The sequence below is a fragment of the Equus przewalskii genome, chromosome 7 (genome assembly GCF_037783145.1).
Source record: "Equus przewalskii isolate Varuska chromosome 7, EquPr2, whole genome shotgun sequence".
Taxonomy (NCBI): domain Eukaryota; kingdom Metazoa; phylum Chordata; class Mammalia; order Perissodactyla; family Equidae; genus Equus; species Equus przewalskii.
In genome coordinates, this window is record NC_091837.1 from 26,729,538 (window position 1) to 26,746,549 (window position 17,012).

The 17,012-nt window shown below is 44.8% G+C and overlaps 2 long non-coding RNA genes across 5 annotated transcripts; one reads left to right on the forward strand and one right to left on the reverse strand.

Annotated features, from left to right (window-relative positions):
* Positions 1 to 1,272: 1,272 nt before the first annotated feature.
* LOC139084475 (uncharacterized) lies at positions 1,273 to 6,304 on the reverse strand. Its single transcript, XR_011541883.1, has 3 exons — positions 5,024 to 6,304; positions 3,141 to 3,877; positions 1,273 to 3,057 (listed from the first exon to the last, which is right to left on the reverse strand). It is a non-coding gene; the product is annotated as an uncharacterized lncRNA (long non-coding RNA).
* An 83-nt stretch (positions 6,305 to 6,387) lies between these two features.
* LOC103548051 (uncharacterized) lies at positions 6,388 to 15,729 on the forward strand. 4 transcript variants are annotated; one of them, XR_011541880.1, is made up of 5 exons: positions 6,388 to 6,525; positions 6,756 to 7,014; positions 13,589 to 13,720; positions 14,619 to 14,763; positions 15,461 to 15,729. It is a non-coding gene; the product is annotated as an uncharacterized lncRNA (long non-coding RNA). The 4 variants fall into 4 exon arrangements; XR_544148.2 differs by having other exon boundaries at positions 6,396 to 6,525; positions 6,910 to 7,014; XR_011541882.1 differs by lacking the exons at positions 13,589 to 13,720; positions 14,619 to 14,763; positions 15,461 to 15,729 and adding an exon at positions 7,222 to 7,452.
* The last annotated feature ends 1,283 nt before the right edge of the window (positions 15,730 to 17,012 follow it).

A 17,012-nucleotide genomic window follows, 5' to 3' on the forward strand; every position in this document is an offset into this window, starting at 1 on the left:
CCCCAACTTTGTTTCTGATGCTGATGGATGCCTACAGTGTATCTGTCATCATTGTTCTACAACAATCATATGATCTCATTTGCCTGGGCCAGTGATTGGTCTAGGATGGGGCATGGATCTCAGTTCTGGCCACTGAGAGATACAGAGAGACCCTCTGAGAAATAGGCTTCCTTGATAAAAGAAAGGGTAATAGAAGAAGACCCTTCTTTGTACTCTCTTCTCTCAGTCTGCACTGTGTACTATGCATCTTGATGCTTAAGCCTGAACTGTGAGGACTTGATGCCTGGAGCTGTGGCAGCCATCCTGTTACTATGAGGTACACACCTTCTGAGTAAACCAATAGGCTGATGATGGAAGACTGGAGTACAGAAAGAGTCTTGGACCTTGCTGATATCTCCTGGATTCTGAACCAATGCTGCTGTCACTGCCAGACATCTTACTGAATAATTACCAAGTCTCCCTATGGCTAACTTGTTTGCTGAGTGGTTGCTTGGTTACTTCCAGCTAAACACATTTAGAGCAGTGAACCATCTCTTATTCACAGACACCCCCAATGATGATCCTGTGGCGCAGACCACTAGCATAGGTTCCTTCCTCTAATCAATACAATTTCCAACTATCCTTCCAGAAACTGCTCAAGATTTAACTCCAAGGAGCAGATGCCAGGGAAGAATTCCACAGTTAGAATTTGGGGGGCGGGGGGCAGTGACTCTGATAAAATGAAAATGATTTTATATATGTATATATGACATTGCAGCATGTTACATTAGTTAGGACTTAGATTTGATAGAAAATAGAGTCCACTGCAAGCTTTACAGGAATAAGAAACTTAGAACAGGAATTAGATCTTACACATTATGGGTTGGGGTAAGGTGGGAGAGGGAAGCTCATGGAGGACGCAGCGGAAGCGTCAAAGAAAAAGCCACTGATTTTCAGAACCTCCCCTGCAGTGCTGGAGAAGCAGGGTCTCATGGAGAGTTTCAGCGAGCTGCTGTGAGCACAGGCCAGAGCTCCTGGACAGGGTTATAAAGCAACCGCGGCTGCCCAGCGTGGCCTCCCAGCGACAATGGCTCTGCTCTCTTCTGCCAGCCCAATCTCTCCTGACTTCCCCTTACTTCAAACTCTAAATGGTAGCTTAGAGGGGAATGGACACAGGAAATGTAGCTCCCAGGCTCAGAAGAAGATGATGGTGGAGCTGAGCTGCCAACAGGAAAGACAGCACAGATGTGTATGCACCGAGGGAAGAAAGAAATAAAAATAAGTTTGGAACTACATTTCGTGTCTTCATTTACTTACTCGTTCCTTCATAACATATTTGATAATCACCCACTTTGTAACAGTCACGGTCTTGCGCTGGGACTTACCGGTGCCCAAAGCAGACACCCTCCTTGCTCTGACTGTGGTGGTTATCGCGTTTAAATGCGACTGCTCATGGAGCCTTTTACTTCTGCTGGGAATAAAGAGCAGGATTTTTTGACTGTTGTTTGCTGCACCAAAAACCTATTTTGCATGGTTTACATGCAGAATTCTATCTGACCTCAGGCGAAGTGGGAGCTTGGAAAGGGGTTGAATACAAAAGTGTAAAAAGAAAAGAAGATAAAAGAAAAGAAAAGAAAAGAAACAACAACCATCCCTTCTTACTCTCCGTTAGCTCCACTTATGGCCTTTTTCTCCTTTCCCAGGAAGCAGGCTTCAGTGACATCAGTTTCTTCCCAGACCCTGGAACGCCTCACCAATGTGACAAAGGATTCTGGGTAGTTAGTTCCCCTTCAGAGCTGCTGGATTAAAGGTGATGACATTTAGAGACTGAGGTCACATCTGAATTTTCCTCTTTCTTTCAGGAGTCAGTTTCCACGGCCAACGAGCAGCCGTGTGAAAACACCCTAGGTCCCAAGATTTGATTATTATTTGCTGGGGGGCAAATGCCCTATCGGTCTGGGTTTGGGTCCTAGAAAAGAAGAAGGTGGTAAAGGTGGTTTTTCTGACTCCTTTCTAGAAGAAAGGCAGTAATTGGAGGCGTGCAGGCCTGAGCTGTGCTGAGGAGGAAGAGGGGCAGTAAAAAAGCAGGAGAGTGAGCACAGTGCTCAGGCAGGGTTTCCAAGCTGGCGTGCCAGTTTTACAGTGCTGCTTAGTGACTGCCGCAGCAAATACCCGTGTTTGTGTCCAATTAAACTGACAGAGCGGAGACTGTGAGAGCCAGCAATTTCTGTGCTTTAAATGGAGGACAGCTTCCAATGAATTTCACATTCTTAAAGGTTTTTACTTTAGTGGATTCACAAAGACTCAGGGGAGAAACACATTAGAGAAGAAACATCTTAAATGAGAATAGCTGAGGATAGGACGCTCCTGTCATTTATTGCGTCAGTTCTAGAACTTTACACAGGCCTGTAATATTTGTTCCGCTGCTGTGGTGTGACTGGTGAAATGAGAATGTATGTCAGGGGAGTGCGCAGAGGATGCTATTTTTATTTTTTCCATCTTCTTATAGTGCTGGCCTCTCCGTTCTACCAAGGCAGGGCTAGAAATTAATGCCACACTCATTTAATATGGAAAACAACAGCCAGGTTATGAGTCGGAGATGTTTTGGCCTCAGAACAATAACTCTGTTGATTGAGTCAAGTGTGTTTAGTCCCGACAGCAAGACATCCCGTCTGCGTGAAACCGTGATGACCGCCGAGCAAATGGGGGCATGTGCAGCAGCAGAGCTGGAGGGAGAGCGACGGGTAAACCAGATGTCCTGACTTCCTGGATTCGTGAATTTTAATTTTCCTAGACTTTCGTGTGGATATTGATGGACTGACACAGCTATCTCAGATACTGTGGAATCGTTCCAAAGTCCTCAAGTCAGAATTCCACGTATGCTGTAAGGTTGGAATGCCAGCTACCGAATCCATCTGCGAGCCTGGGGGCCATTCTGAGACCATTTGCTGAACACTAAAAGTACAACCCATTATGTTTCTCTCCAAATCCACAATAGTGCACCGAGGAGGCATCTGGGATGGCGCCGTCTCACATCCAAAGAACCACGTTCATTCAAATGTGATGGGCCCAACTGCCCTATGGATTGAAATTAAATCAGAATTTTGCCCGAGAGAAATGAAGAGGAAAATGCACATAGGTAATTGGCTCACATAACTTACTTTGTTTCTTGAAGTCACAAAGAGTGGAAATTGAACTGTGTAAATTAGAGAAAAACAGGTACCCGTTCACATGAGCCCGACTCACATCCCTCCCGAGAGAGCCGGCTTCTTTTCCGTCATTCACCGCAGCTCCTCCTCTCTCTGCCTCCGTCTACCAGACGCCTCTCGTCCTGTCCCCTCTAATGTGCCTGTCGGCGGTTAGAGTTTGAATTTCTCAGCCAATAAGGTTTGTTGTTTTTTCAGAGGCTGCTGCTAATGAAATCAGGGACCACTCAAGAGCGTCTTTAGAAAGGTAAAATAATCGTAATTTCCTGGGAACTTAATAGATATTGTCACGGTCCTATAATGTCGAAAATAAAGGTAATACTCTCTAGCTTTCTCTCCTTCGGCCTGCTGGCCCATTTTAGGCTAGTGTTTTCTTGCTGTGGGCATTTGCCAAATTATTCCAAATAGAGGCTGTAAGATTGACGATCCTGCTAAACTTTAAAGCAGAGAACTTATGCCCTTTCTATGGAGAGAACTGAAGACTACTGATGCTGTCTTTGATAGTAAGCATCTGAGCTGCCATCTCCTGCCCATGGGGTGGTGTTACAAGGACATACTTTTTCCCATGGGACCCCCAGGGGTAATCACAGGATTTCATTCTTCTTCGCTTTCCTCCAGTTTGCTCATCCCATCAGTCGCTGTTGATGGTTGGGAACAGAACCACCAATCTCTCTGGACATGTTGTTTATCGACTGAAAAAGTCAGAAATGTGGGAAGGTTGAGAGCTCGTGAAAGACTCCACAGAGATGACAGACAAGGGTTTCCTGAACTGCTCTCCACTGAGGGTGACTTTGATTGCTTTCCCCTGCATCCTACCCATGATTTATTATTATTATTTTTCATTTATTTTTGTTTTTGAGGAAGATTAGCTCTGAGCTAATACCTGTTGCCAATCCTCCCCTTCTTACTGAGGAAGACTGGCCCTGAGCTAACATCCGTGCCCATCTTCCTCTGCTTTATATGTAGGATGCCTGCCTCAGCATGGCTTGATGAGCAGTGCACAGGTCTACCCCCGGGATCTGAACTGGTGAACCCTGGGCTGCCTAAACAGAGTGCACGAACTTAACTGCTATGCTATGGGGCTGACCCCTCCTACCGACGATTTAAAAGGTACTAACCATAATGGTGATATTAATAAGAATGACTTTCTTTGTTGAGCACTTGCCCTGTGCCAGCAACCCATGTAAGACTCTTATATCCATAACTCGTTTAAACTTCACAAAAACCCTGTGAAGAGGGTCCTGTTATTATCACAGACACACTGATGAGGAGCAAGAAGGAAGTGGTCTCCCGTGTCCTCTGGCCAGTGGGCAGCAGAGGCAGGACTCTCAAGCCCCGTCTACACGGCTGCAGACTCGCCACCTTGTCCACTCCCCACTGGATCACGGGGAAGGCAGAGGGATGCTGTGCTACAGAGCACAGACGCCGGAGCCCGACTAGCTGGGTCACCACCAGCTTATTGCCCTGTGACCTTGGACAAGCTCTTAATTCTTGATCCTTAGTTTATTTATCAGTAAACGAAAAATCAGTGAGGTAAACTGTGAGGACAGTACCTGGCACATAGGCAGTACTATATAGGTAAATGTAGGTGTTTTTTATTATTATTACTATTGTGATCATCATCATCATAATATTATTTGGCTTTTCTGTGTTTCCACCTCTAAGTTGTTCAACCGTCCCCTTCTCAGGGAAGCATTTCCTAACTACCTTATTTAAAATTTCCATCCCCACCCACAAAAATTGCTATCCCTGTCCCGGCTCTATTTGCCTGTGTCTGTGCTCATGTGATGTACACTATATTTTCCTTCTTTATGAGCATCTCTGTCTTCCTCCCTCACCCGTGAGCTCCGTGAAGGCAGGATGGGCTGCTTTGTCCCTGCTCTGTCTGCGTGCCTGGACCGGGGCCTCCCACGCAGGAGCTGACAATAAGCTGCTGATGGACGAATTTGACACAACGCTGGGAGCTCCATCAACGTTCCTCACCGCCAGCCTTGGAGGCAGACACCTCACCAGGGTTTGCGCGAGAGGCACTTCTTCGGCGAGATGGACTCTAGGGGAGAGACTTGATGCTCAAGAAATCCCTCCTTCCTCACTGCGAAAGATTCTGGGTGCCATCAGGCATTGTTTTGCTGCATCCAGCAACCTGCAAATTGACCGTTTTACAACCACTTGTTAACCTTCTTGTCCACTTTCTGGAGCCGTTAGAGGGAAATGCCTTCAGCAGCCATATTTCCCAACCTTTAGGGCTCCAGGATCACAGTTAATTCAAGTGACAACTTCATGACGTTACATTGGTTTCTAGGAAGAAGGTGGGGTGATAAGAGCCTAGGAAGTCAGGTGTGCCTTGAAGGCTTGAGGGAGGCTTCGAGACACAGTGAGACTTGGCTTCGTGGCTTAGGTGGCATAGGAAGGGCGGGTCCGTATAAACTTTGCCTTGTGCCCAGCTGGAGAGCGGGAAGGGTGTGCTCACCCTCGGGTGAAGGCTGAAGATGAAGGTGTGAAGGACTCAACTTGATCTTCTTGGACCTGAAGGAGTAAGAAGGGTGGGAGTACCCAACGCTCATTTCGCAGACCCTGTGGCCTGTGGCGCAGCCTTCAGATGAGGGCTTGGAGCCCGTCAGCAAATCTTCTCATGGTCTGCGGGCAGCGGGAGGGAGATGCCGCCTTCCGTGGAAAAGCAGACAACAGAGCAGTGGAGCGTTGTCTCTGTGAAGCACGATTTTATCAGTTTTATCCCGCTGAGTCCTTAATCATTAGCAGCTAATCAATCGTTCTGTCTCTGGCACCAAATGGCATCCTGCTATTTGTTCTTTCTCTGAGTTTTTATGTCCAAACTGTGCCTCAATTCTGTCATTCGTCAAATGGCTATAATAATACCTACCTTACATGTTGCTGTGAAGACTAAATATGTCAATATTTGAAGCACTTAGAGTGAAGTTTGGGACACAGTATGTGCCTAATGAGTCGACGTATTACTGCTATCATTCTCCAGTGTTTTTCTGCTGTCATCCCCGTTTCTCTGTTCCAGTTTCTCTGCTGCCCCATGGCTTTGGGGTTCCTTGGTCCAGACTAAGCCTGTGTCATTGGTGGATGGAATTTCAAGGAGGGAGAATCTGATTGGCTTGGCTTAGGTCAGGCGGTTCCTTCTCAGCCAGTCATCTGTGACCAGGAGATGAGGTCACAATGTAGTAGAAGAGTAGGGAGGTTCCTTTCAGGGCTGCGGGTGGGCTGGCTTTCTCCAATGGCGCTGGAGATGTGAATCAGGATCTGTCTGAGAACAGTGTGGCTCGTTCTATACAGCCTTTTCACTAAAGATGCCATGGGTATGACAGTTTTCCAGGTAGTGCAACCTTGTTTGGTGTTGTCTTTTTTTCACTTTTAAATGAAATTTTTGAAAACCTTGTCTATTGAGGAAATGTACATTGACAAAGAATGGCATAAACAGATGGAAGACAAGACAGATTTAATCTTTTATACAACTCTAATTTTATTTTCCTGTTTAATGCCTATCAACAAATTATATAAAATATAGACATCAGCCTCTAAGAATACATTTTCTCACGTTTCCAGACACTGGAAATTCTGCGGAGTTGGGAGAGAATAAACACCAGTTTGGTTGGACCCTCTGTAAGGCCAGCAGCTGCCATTTTTCATTTGTCCTGGGGCTAAATGACATTTCAACAATCTATTCAAGCATAGTTATCCAAAAATAACACTTTATTAGGTTCATCTAAACACAGAGGAGCAGAAAGAGCAAGAGACTTCCAACACTGACCTCAACCCACGCTTGTGTCCACCACAGTGTCTGTGGCTTCAACTCTGTGTCCAGGTAAAGCTGGGAAGGCCCTAGTAATTTCTAAAAGGGGCATGTTTTTTTGGCATATGGACCCTCAGAGTTATTCTTTACTTTTGCAAAGAAATACGAGCTCTACCGCTTTTCTGGGAACAATTGACTCCCTTGGTCAGAATTTCTTTCACCCACTTTAGAAAGGAGACACAAGGGAAAAACTCACTTTCCTCTTGACTCTGTTTCAAGTAAAAGCAAAACCGGAACCCAAGGCTGGATGGATTGGAGCTCACCTCCCCTCAGGTGAAGGCACGTCGTGGAGCGTGGAGGGACCTTGGTGAACTGGACAGCAGTACCCTTCTAAACAGGAAGCGGTTGCTCACCTCCCACTGCTGTTATTCTGGCGTGAATCCTTTCTGACCCCATCTGGGTATTTTCCTACATTTGTAAGGACCTACAGGAAATACAGAGGATTGTGTACATGCGTTTTTGACTTGTTTCCACATTACACACAGTGTAATGCACTTTGGTTTGCATTGTTTTCTGTCTGGCCAGGTCCCGGGAATGCCAGGCACGTGATGGACATGAATGGCTGATCATTCCTGTCATTTGTCACTTTCCCAGCTCTGCCGTGTCTCTGAGAGGCCCGTGTCATAGGTGTCCTGTCCCATGTCCCAGGGTATGGGTGGGGATGGGCGACTCTGCAGAAGAGGAAGGTGGAGTTAGGGGGCTGGGGAGAGGAAAAGTGTGAAGCTGCCCCTGCACACGAATAGCCCCTCCCAGGCTCCTAGAAACTGGAAAAGGCAGAAAAACGGATTCTCGCCTGGAGACTCCAGCAGGACCTGGTCCGAGCTGTATCTTGATTTTAGGCCCATGAGACCGAGGTCTGACTCCTTTTCTCCGGAACCGTAAAATAACAATTGTGTGTTGTTTTAAGGAGGATGGTGTGTCAGAGGGTAGACCTGTTTGGGGTCACTAGGCTACTGTTGCCTTCTTGAGGGCAATTTTGGGAGGAAGGGTGAGCCCTGGAAAGAAAAAGGGACAATGAAAGTTACCACCAAACGCCCGCAAAGTCCTTGCTAGGCTCAGGGCAGTATTTTGGGTGTCTTTACTTGGCCCATTGTGGTTGCTCAATGCAAAGGGAAGAATGAAAGAAATCCCTTAAACGCTGCCGAGCTCTTTTCTCTGGAGATGTGTACAAATGGAGCTGCATGTTGCTGGTTCTGCTCTTGGATCCAAACACATGGGGATGTTTAAAATTGTTTCCACGTCCCAATAAAATAATGGCTGCTCAACATTGACTTTGTGGAGGGCTCTGCCCCAGGTGCCTCAGATATTTTATCTCATTCAATCCCCCAGGAGTCTTTGGTTTAATCATTTTATAGATGAGGGCACTGAGGCCGAGAGCGGGAACCTAAGTTCCCCGGGTCACAGAGCACTTTAGTGGTGAAGTCAGGATTTTTACCCAAGTTTCCCAAAGCCAGAACCCGAGACCTTCATCAGGCTCTCTTAAAGCTGACTGTCACACACAATGAGTTCCAAACGCCACCGCTTCCCTTTCCAGCCCAAATACAAGGATCAGAGAGTAGAAGGTTAAAGGCAGGGTCCGTGGTTTTCTGCATCATAAAGGATCCCAGTCTTAAGTATGCCATTAACAATTACGCTTGTGACATTTAAACATTTTAAGATCTTCCTCTGATTCCTAAAATGTGGTAAGAGATTAGTGTCTGGATTACTTGAAAGAGAACAACTGAACTGGACATTTCATCCACGGGGAACTTTCGGGGTGACCTTTAGGGTCACTCGTGAAAGTTTACAGCTCCCTCTCTGGGGCCTGTAGGAAACAAACGCCCTGAGTGTGCACGCCCTGGGCTCCTGGGAGCAATGTGCTAGAGACCCATGCATATTTATGTCAAGTAGCATATTAGAGTAAATGTCAGTTTTTGTTTTTTTTACCTGTTAACATGCAGAAAAGTAAATGACCCATAAAGGAAAAGAAATGATTTTCTCTATCACGAAAGCTTTTAAATTTGCAAACATTTTGATACCTAATAGAGCAGATCATAAAGTAAGTTTGGTGCATTTTCTTGACAAAGGTTTTACAAGGTTTTATAAGGGATTTGGTTGTTGTACAGTGTTCAATATTTTATTCCATTGCATTTTGAAACCTGCTTATTGGGTGATTCCTACTACATGGCACTGACATATCCATAAATATTTGGTGTGTGGGGGAGTAAAGACTGGACACTGATAGATTTCTGAACCCGTAATAACTATCATTGGGGTGTTGGGGATTATTACTTTAAAGAAGCCTGGAAGTTTTAGGGATTGAAGCTTTAACTCAAAGCTGAAGGCACAGTGCTTACTTACAGGACATTTATCTATTTTTCAGGTCTGCCCTGTACTAGTTTAAAATGATGCTAGCTGCAGACACAGATACACTCTCTTTTTTTTGAGGAAGATTAGCCCTGAGCTAACATCTGCTGCCAATCCTCCTCTTTTTACTGAGGAAGACTGGCCTTGAGCTAACATCTGTGCCCATCTTCCTCTACTTTTTATGTGGGACGCCTGCCACAGCGTGGCTTGACAAGCAGTGTGTAGGTCTGAGCCCAGGATCTGAGCCAGCAAACCCCAGGCCGCCATAGTGGAATGCATGAACTTAACCGTTGCACTGCCAGGCCAGCCCCCACAGATACACTCTTGCATCTCAGTGGCTTAACCCAGACAGAGTCCAGTTAGCTCTGAGGTTGTGGGGTATTCTGCTCCACACAGTCACTCAGGGACCCAGGTCCCTTTCATGGTAGGGCTCTGTCATCCCTAGGGCCTGAGGGTCCTCAGCTGGTTCTGTGCATCCTGCCAGCTGATGGGGAGAGAGGGGAGGAGGAGGATTGTGGGTGGAGGTTGTGGGCCAAGTCTGGAAGTAGCTCACATGGCTCTGCCACTCCCATTGGACAGAACCTAGTCATGTGACTTTGCCAAACTGCAAAGGATGCTGGGACATGCAGTACAGCTGTGTGCCCAGGGGGAAATGGAATCAAGTTTTTGAAACCATCCATCAGTTTATTACAGTTTGCAACTGTACATTTTTCTAGTAACTCCTGTTGTGATTCGATATCCCCAACACAGAACCCAGAAAACGATGTTGCCAGTTTCCCCGGCCCCGTGGAATGGGGGTGTGAACTGCGCTCTCCTCCACAGACACACCTGTGTGAGGTGTTGTCAAGGAAGCAGACAGAGGATACGGCTTCCAGCTGGTGGATGCCAACGATGGAAGCAGCAGCATGTTTCCGGGGTCATGGGTGGTGACGGCTTCCCCATGGTGACAGAGTCGTTGGGCTTCCCTTAGCAAGCCCGTCTTCTGGAGCAGTCCTGGGCGCTCTTCCTGGAAGCTCTTGCTGGAGTCTCTCTCCCTTGAGTCCAGCCATTCTTTGAGCCTCTCATATCCCTTAATAAACCCTTATTGCTTCCACAAGAGTCAATCTAGTTTCTGGCAACTACAAATGTTGTTTCTTAACCCATTTTGTTTTTGAGGAAAAAAAGGAAGAAAAGAATATACTTTCGAAGTTGAAACATGAAGGCTTTGGCCAGCAGAAATTATACTTAAACATTTTTTATTAGTTTATTTACTAATATTTAATGGTTGTGGGATTTCATCCAACATTTTGATATCTGCCTTTTCTTGAAAGCTAAAAGATTTGGATTTAAGAAAATGTAAAAGGACCTTATAAAGAATGCATATTCAGTAACCAATTTATTTCCCTGGAAAACACGCATCATATGCCCCAGTGTTCCCAGCCCTGGGCGAGGTGCGGAGATGCAGAGGGGGAGGTGGGAAGACGTTTTTTTTCTTTGCCTGAAATGGCCATCTACTGGGGATTTCATCTACTCAAGTTTTCATCGGACAGTAATACCAGTTCTGGAGGCTGACTGTGTGTGTGTGTGTGAGGGAGATTATTGCTGAGCTAACATCTGTGCCAACCTTCCTCTATTTTATGTGGGACACTGCCACAGCATGGCTTGACAAACGGTGCCAAGTCTGTGCCAGGGATCTGAACTTGTGAACCCCATTTTAAAATGAAAATGCAAACTTTGGGAAGAAAACTTGGATTAGAAAAAAATGATACGAGTCACTGCATTTTAAAAAACTGAAGTTAGGCATTCTCAACTTTACGGATTCAAATAATTCACTAAGGCTTGAATCTTGTCATGTTCAATAATATATTATAATATATAGGGGCTGGCTCCGTGGCTGAGTGGTTAAGTTCGCGCGCTCCGCTGCGGTGGCGCAGGGTTTGGATCCTGGGCGTGGACATGGCACCACTCGTCAGGCCACATTGAGGCGGCATCCCACATCCCACAACTAGAAGGACCTGCAACTAAGATATACAACTATGTACGGGCCGGGGGGGGTTGTTTGGGGAGATAAAGCAGGAAAAAAAAAAAAGGTTGGCAACATTTGTTAGCTCAGATGCCAATCTTTAAAAAAGATTAAAAAATAATATATAGCCCATCTTACCCATCTTCTGCTCAGAGACAACCATTTTCAACCCTTTTAAACTATTTGTTCTTAGAATACCTTCTACCTCTTAATATATTTTGATTATATCCCTATATCTTGATCTTGATTTTTTTCTTTTATAGATTTTGTCCTCCCCTCATAGCCTCTAATTCCTTCAAGTGGCTTTTTCTTATTCGCTTGCTTGTTTTGGTGTCTGTCATCTGGCTGGAAGGCTCCCTCAGGTGTATGATCCTTGTTTACGCCCATCAGGAGTAAGGGAAGTGACACTGAGGATGTGGTGGAGAATGTCCACTGCAGGCTGGGCTGGAGTCCTCTGACTGGGCTATTTCCACAAACAACCCCTGATGCCACTACCTTTGCGCCTTTCCCCACGGGCTCGTCAGACTCCCCGACTCCTGGGAGGTGGATCTTAGGAGGTTCTGCCTAGAAGGCGGGGTCTGGCCATCATCTTTCTGGAGCCCAGATGGTGGGGACAGCTGTGTCTCATCCGGCTCCAGGACGCCCCTGGTGGAGTCGAGGGTATCACATCTTGGAGTGTACCTCAGCCCCCTCCATTTTCGTCGTTATGGGAAAGAAATCAGGGGTTCTGCCGGCATCGGGGGTGCTGCATGGAGCTCAAGAGGGGTTGATCTCCTTAGGCAAGGATCTTGTTGTTAACCCTTGTCTGCCCAGCTGCTTCCAGAGGTGTCTGGTGCCAGGGTTCCCTGAACCTTGGAGGGGTTCTTCGGAATAAATTGGATTGCTGCTCAGCGTTTCCCGGTTGCAATATGATTTCGCTTAGCTTCCAAACTGTTTTATTTCTGTGGTCTCCTCTCTCTTTCTCTTTGTCTTTGTTGATTTATGTGTTAAAGATAAAATCGATTCTCAGCGATTGTAGCAGTGACTTGGGAAAGAGCGCAAATAACTCAGCGAGTCAACCTCCCACCTTTATCAAATCCTGATTCACCGATTTGGTGAAATATCTTGTCTGAACAAATGAAGCTGGCGTAAACGGCATACGAGAGCAGTGTGCATTTCAAACTTTTCATCCGTATCAATTCAACTCAAAGTCATTTTCAGACTCAGAATAATTGTCAATCTTGACTGTTATGATATCTCATTCTCAACTTTGTGTCTTTTCATCAGAAAAAAAGGAACAAAGACATAAGTATTAGTTCCATAGGTTCTTTGTTTAATTTAATTTTTTTATTTGTTGGTCAGACTTAATGCAAGCCAAGATTTCGAAGACAAAAAAAGCAAAGAGCAAGCATAAAAGTAAAGATATGTTTTTTCTTCTACCTTGACTTGCTACATGCACGTTTCCTGTGCCTCCCTTTTGCCAAAAATAAAGACTCGTCTCAGTCAAGGAACACACACAGCACAGGTCCTGCAGGCTAGGGAAACTGAGGCAAAAGACCACTCATAATGTGCATTTTCCATCTAAAAGGTATATTCATTCAATGGACCTTTTTGGCCAAATAACGATGGTTAATCCCTAGATCTAAGCACGCTAGCACCACGTGCTGATTAACTATCCAGAGACAAATAAGTAACATTTACTTTTTTCTGGACAGAATCAATCTAACAGAAATAGCCTTGGCCAGTGAATAAATGGGTCCTTTATTTCAAAGATTCAACTGATTGCTGTGTATCTCAATCCCCTTTGCACTCTTCCCTTAACAAATATGTTAAGCACACTCCCAGTGATCCACCTCATAGAAAATGATACTTCTGCAAAATGACGGATTTTTGATATGTTTTACACCAAATGAGTTCATAATTTATTGGAAAAATCGAAAAGAAATATCAGAGGAAAGATTTCATTTCCTTCCTTCCTTCCCTTCTTGTTTTCAGTGGTTGTGAGAAAGAGAAGAGAAGAGAAAGAGAGACACAAAACCAAGAGGGAAAATTACACTTTAAACAGGATGAATTCACCCTGGTGGATTACAAACCAGCGTCTTCTTGCAACTTGCATTCGCTGTTTGCATCTTTTAAAGTCGTACATTGTTTCGCTCCATCGACTTTCTGCTTTCTCTAAAGCTGTAATCTTACTTTGATTTTCCCAAAAGTTGCCCTTTGTACTTTCTTGGAAACTCAGATTTTATCTTAATTTTACAGTGACTGCTATCGTGTTCCCTAAAAAAAGAAAGAAAAAAAAGGGAGTTGGGAGAGAGACCAGAAGACCATGCAGATGAAATCTCACACAGAGATTAATTGCCAACACTCCGGAGGATTCCAGTAAAGTGTGGGGTGAGCAATCCACAGAACGTAAAGGAAACTCAAGTTAGTGGTGTTTGCAATATGCAAACACCTGGGTGTTTGTAAATATCCTCACTCTGGGATGGTGAATTGGAAACAACCATCTGAATGTTTGGCTAAATTTTTCATTTTTTAGGCGAAGTTTTAAGACTGCTATATAGGAACTCTTAGCTTTGTTCCTCATTCTTCTGGTGTTTAATAGCAGCAAGGCATGATACAATAAATTCAACGATATTTTCAAAATTGCACATTACCAGACAACAAAATCCACAGTGTGTCATGAGTCAATATACAAGTGATGTCATTATATGCAGCTAGCACAAGTACACAAAAACATTGTCGTGTGTTAAAAGTATTCATTCCGAGAATGTGAACAGTTGAAATACACCACAGTTTCTGTAATCCTACATTGGCATTTCACTATTAAAAAAAATTTGGCCTGCCAGGTGAAAAAATGGAATCATATGGGCCCCCATCAACCTTTTTTCTTTTGAGGAAGATTAGCCCTGAGCTAACATCTGCTGCCAGTCCTCCTCTTTTTGCTGAGGAAGACTGGCCCTGAGCTAACATCTGTGCCCGTCTTCCTCTACTTTATATGTGGGACGCCTACCACAGCAAGGCTTGCTAAGCCGTGCCACGTCCACACCCAGGATTTGAACCAGTGAACCTCGGGCCACCGAAGTGGAATGAGCAAACTTAACTGCTATGCCACTGGGCTGGCCCCACCCCCCATCAACCTTTGATGGACTGATTTGATAAGATGGCTGCCGACAGTGTGATGGGATGATGGTGAGGGGAGTTCCGTGCTGAAAAGTGGGGTGAAACTGGTCGTGTTCAGTGTTTGTTCATGCATATATAATGCTGTATTTGTAATCACAAACCGGCACAGGAGAGGCCACAAACAGAAGCCTGGAGCAGCCAGCAGCCTCATCTTCTCTTGAGCAGCACCTTTCTTCTCCAGCGGGGAGGAAGGACAGCCTCCCTCTCCACCAGTTAGAGATGACGATGGCAAAGGAGAGTGCCTCTCTGCGCAGGTGCGTGAGCAGCACAGAGCACGGATAGCCAGTTGGCGGGGAGCAGAGTGGTCACGGCCTCTACCCAATGCTGCAGCCCTAATCTGAGGACACAGCCCCCTGAGGCCCAGGTGAAGACAGAGCTGCAGAGAGACGATGCCAGAGACACCCTCCAGGCACCTGCTCACAGACACAGCTCACAGCAACCCTCAGCCTTGGCAGTCAGTGCTATCCCAGCCTCACATTTATTCCATGGAACACTGTAATATCTGTCACTTCAAGAATTAATACATTTAGTGAGATCCATTTTAATTAGAGAGAGGGCTGTGCCTCCCATCTTGATGCTATTTCAAAACACCTGTAAATAAAACTTGGGTCACAGTAGATCTCACAGATGGTTCAAAATTGGACTGTTGAGTGGTGACATCACTTTTATGTGTTTTAAAATTACATTATTTCCTAGTAAAGAATAAATTAGCCAGAGTATATAACAGCTTCTAAATATGAAACAGTATGGGATGTAGTCATTGAAAAGTGAAAACATTTTTTTCTAAAATTCTATGAATCTTGAATCCTGAGTAACAGTGTTTCTCTAAACAAAATGTCACAAGTCAGGGATCTGTTTTCTAAAGTGGAATATTAGTTTTAGGGTCAAATATTTTCTAATGAAATGTGGGTTACATCCTCTGAGGCTTAAATAAATGTTTTCCTTTGACAGTCATATATTTGGAAGATGTTTCCACTTCCCTTCAAGGATGCTAAATGTCCTGTCCCAGAATGGCACGTGGGAACCCCCGCCAACATGACACACACCCCGATGTTACGGCTCGTCGCCCGTTTCCCGGATGAGTTAGAAAGGAAGGATGGATGCTGGCATCTCATTTATTCTCAAGAGACACACAAAAAAACTTACAAACTTGTATATTTCCCAGAGCTTCCAATTTACCTGCTTGTATATACAAAATAAATTTATAGATTTTACTCAAACGTTATTTCTTTATGTTACATTGCCACCAAGCACACAGAACGCAAGCTAATATTTTTGCTGAAATAAGCAATGTGGATTCTCCCTGCAGCTTTCTGTGACTTCATCACACATTTCAGTTATTTCTCCACACTCTACCCTCCATCCCCAATAGAGTATTTTTAATTCTTTTGCCACATTCCAAGTGCTGTCAGCAATTCTGTACCGCTGGAAAACAGTACCCAGAAATTAGCATGACCAAAACCTGTAATCAAAGAAAAAAATACTTACTTTGTCTTCTAACTTTTCCTTTTGACAGAAACAAGCACCTTGCCACATTTTAACTAATATTAATTATGAATAATGGGTTATTTGCAAGAAAGCAATACAAAAGTAGGTTCCGGCCTTTTATCTAGGTTAGAGTGAATCCACGGCCGATGTGACGTAGACCAGTTTTTAGAAGTCTCTTATTTGTCGGTGCTCCTGGTGACAAGTGGCTTATTAGACCAAGTAGTATAAAAGGTAATGAAATAGACTGTCTCTTTATGAAATATTAGTACCTATTAGATCTGATGACTCTAAGTGTAAATGTGAAAGCTCTTTTGTGAATAAGCTCACAGAGTATTGTAGATGGTGTGCTCATGCTCTCATGCCAAGGAGCATCACGAACTCCTAATTAGGGGATCCCCTGAGGAGGATTAAAGCCAAATTTAGGATAGTTGTGCCATTAAGGGAAATAAAAGGAGAATAAAATTGGAGAAGAGCGCCCAGGAGGCTTCCACAGTATTCATAACGCTTTAACCAAATTCTGCCCCATGCACCCGTCGTTGGCTATATTGTTCTTTATTCTTGTAACATTGTTATGTGAGGATTCTACCTGGATCAAGAAAACAATGGGAGGCAAGTACTCTGCTTTCCAAAGTGAAGTACTGACCATCATGTATAAATTAAATCTTTTTTTCTTTTTGTTTTTTGAGGAAGATTAGCCCTGAGCTAACATCTGTTGCCAATCCTCCTCTTTTTGCTGAGGAAGACTGGCCCTGAGCTCACATCTGTGCCCATCTTCCTTTATACTTTACATGTGTGATGCCTGCCACCTATGGCTTGGCAAGCGGTGTATAGGTCCGCACCCAGGATCTGAACCGGCAAATCCCGGGCCGCTGAAGTGGAACATGCGAACTCAACCCCCAGGCAGAACCCTAAAGTAAGTCTTGAGGCTATGAGAAGGTTAAAGTTGAGTTCTGAAAGTTGGGCATAAGAGAAGGCAGTGCTTTGGAGAGTTTTCTGTGTTCTGCAGGACAAGAAG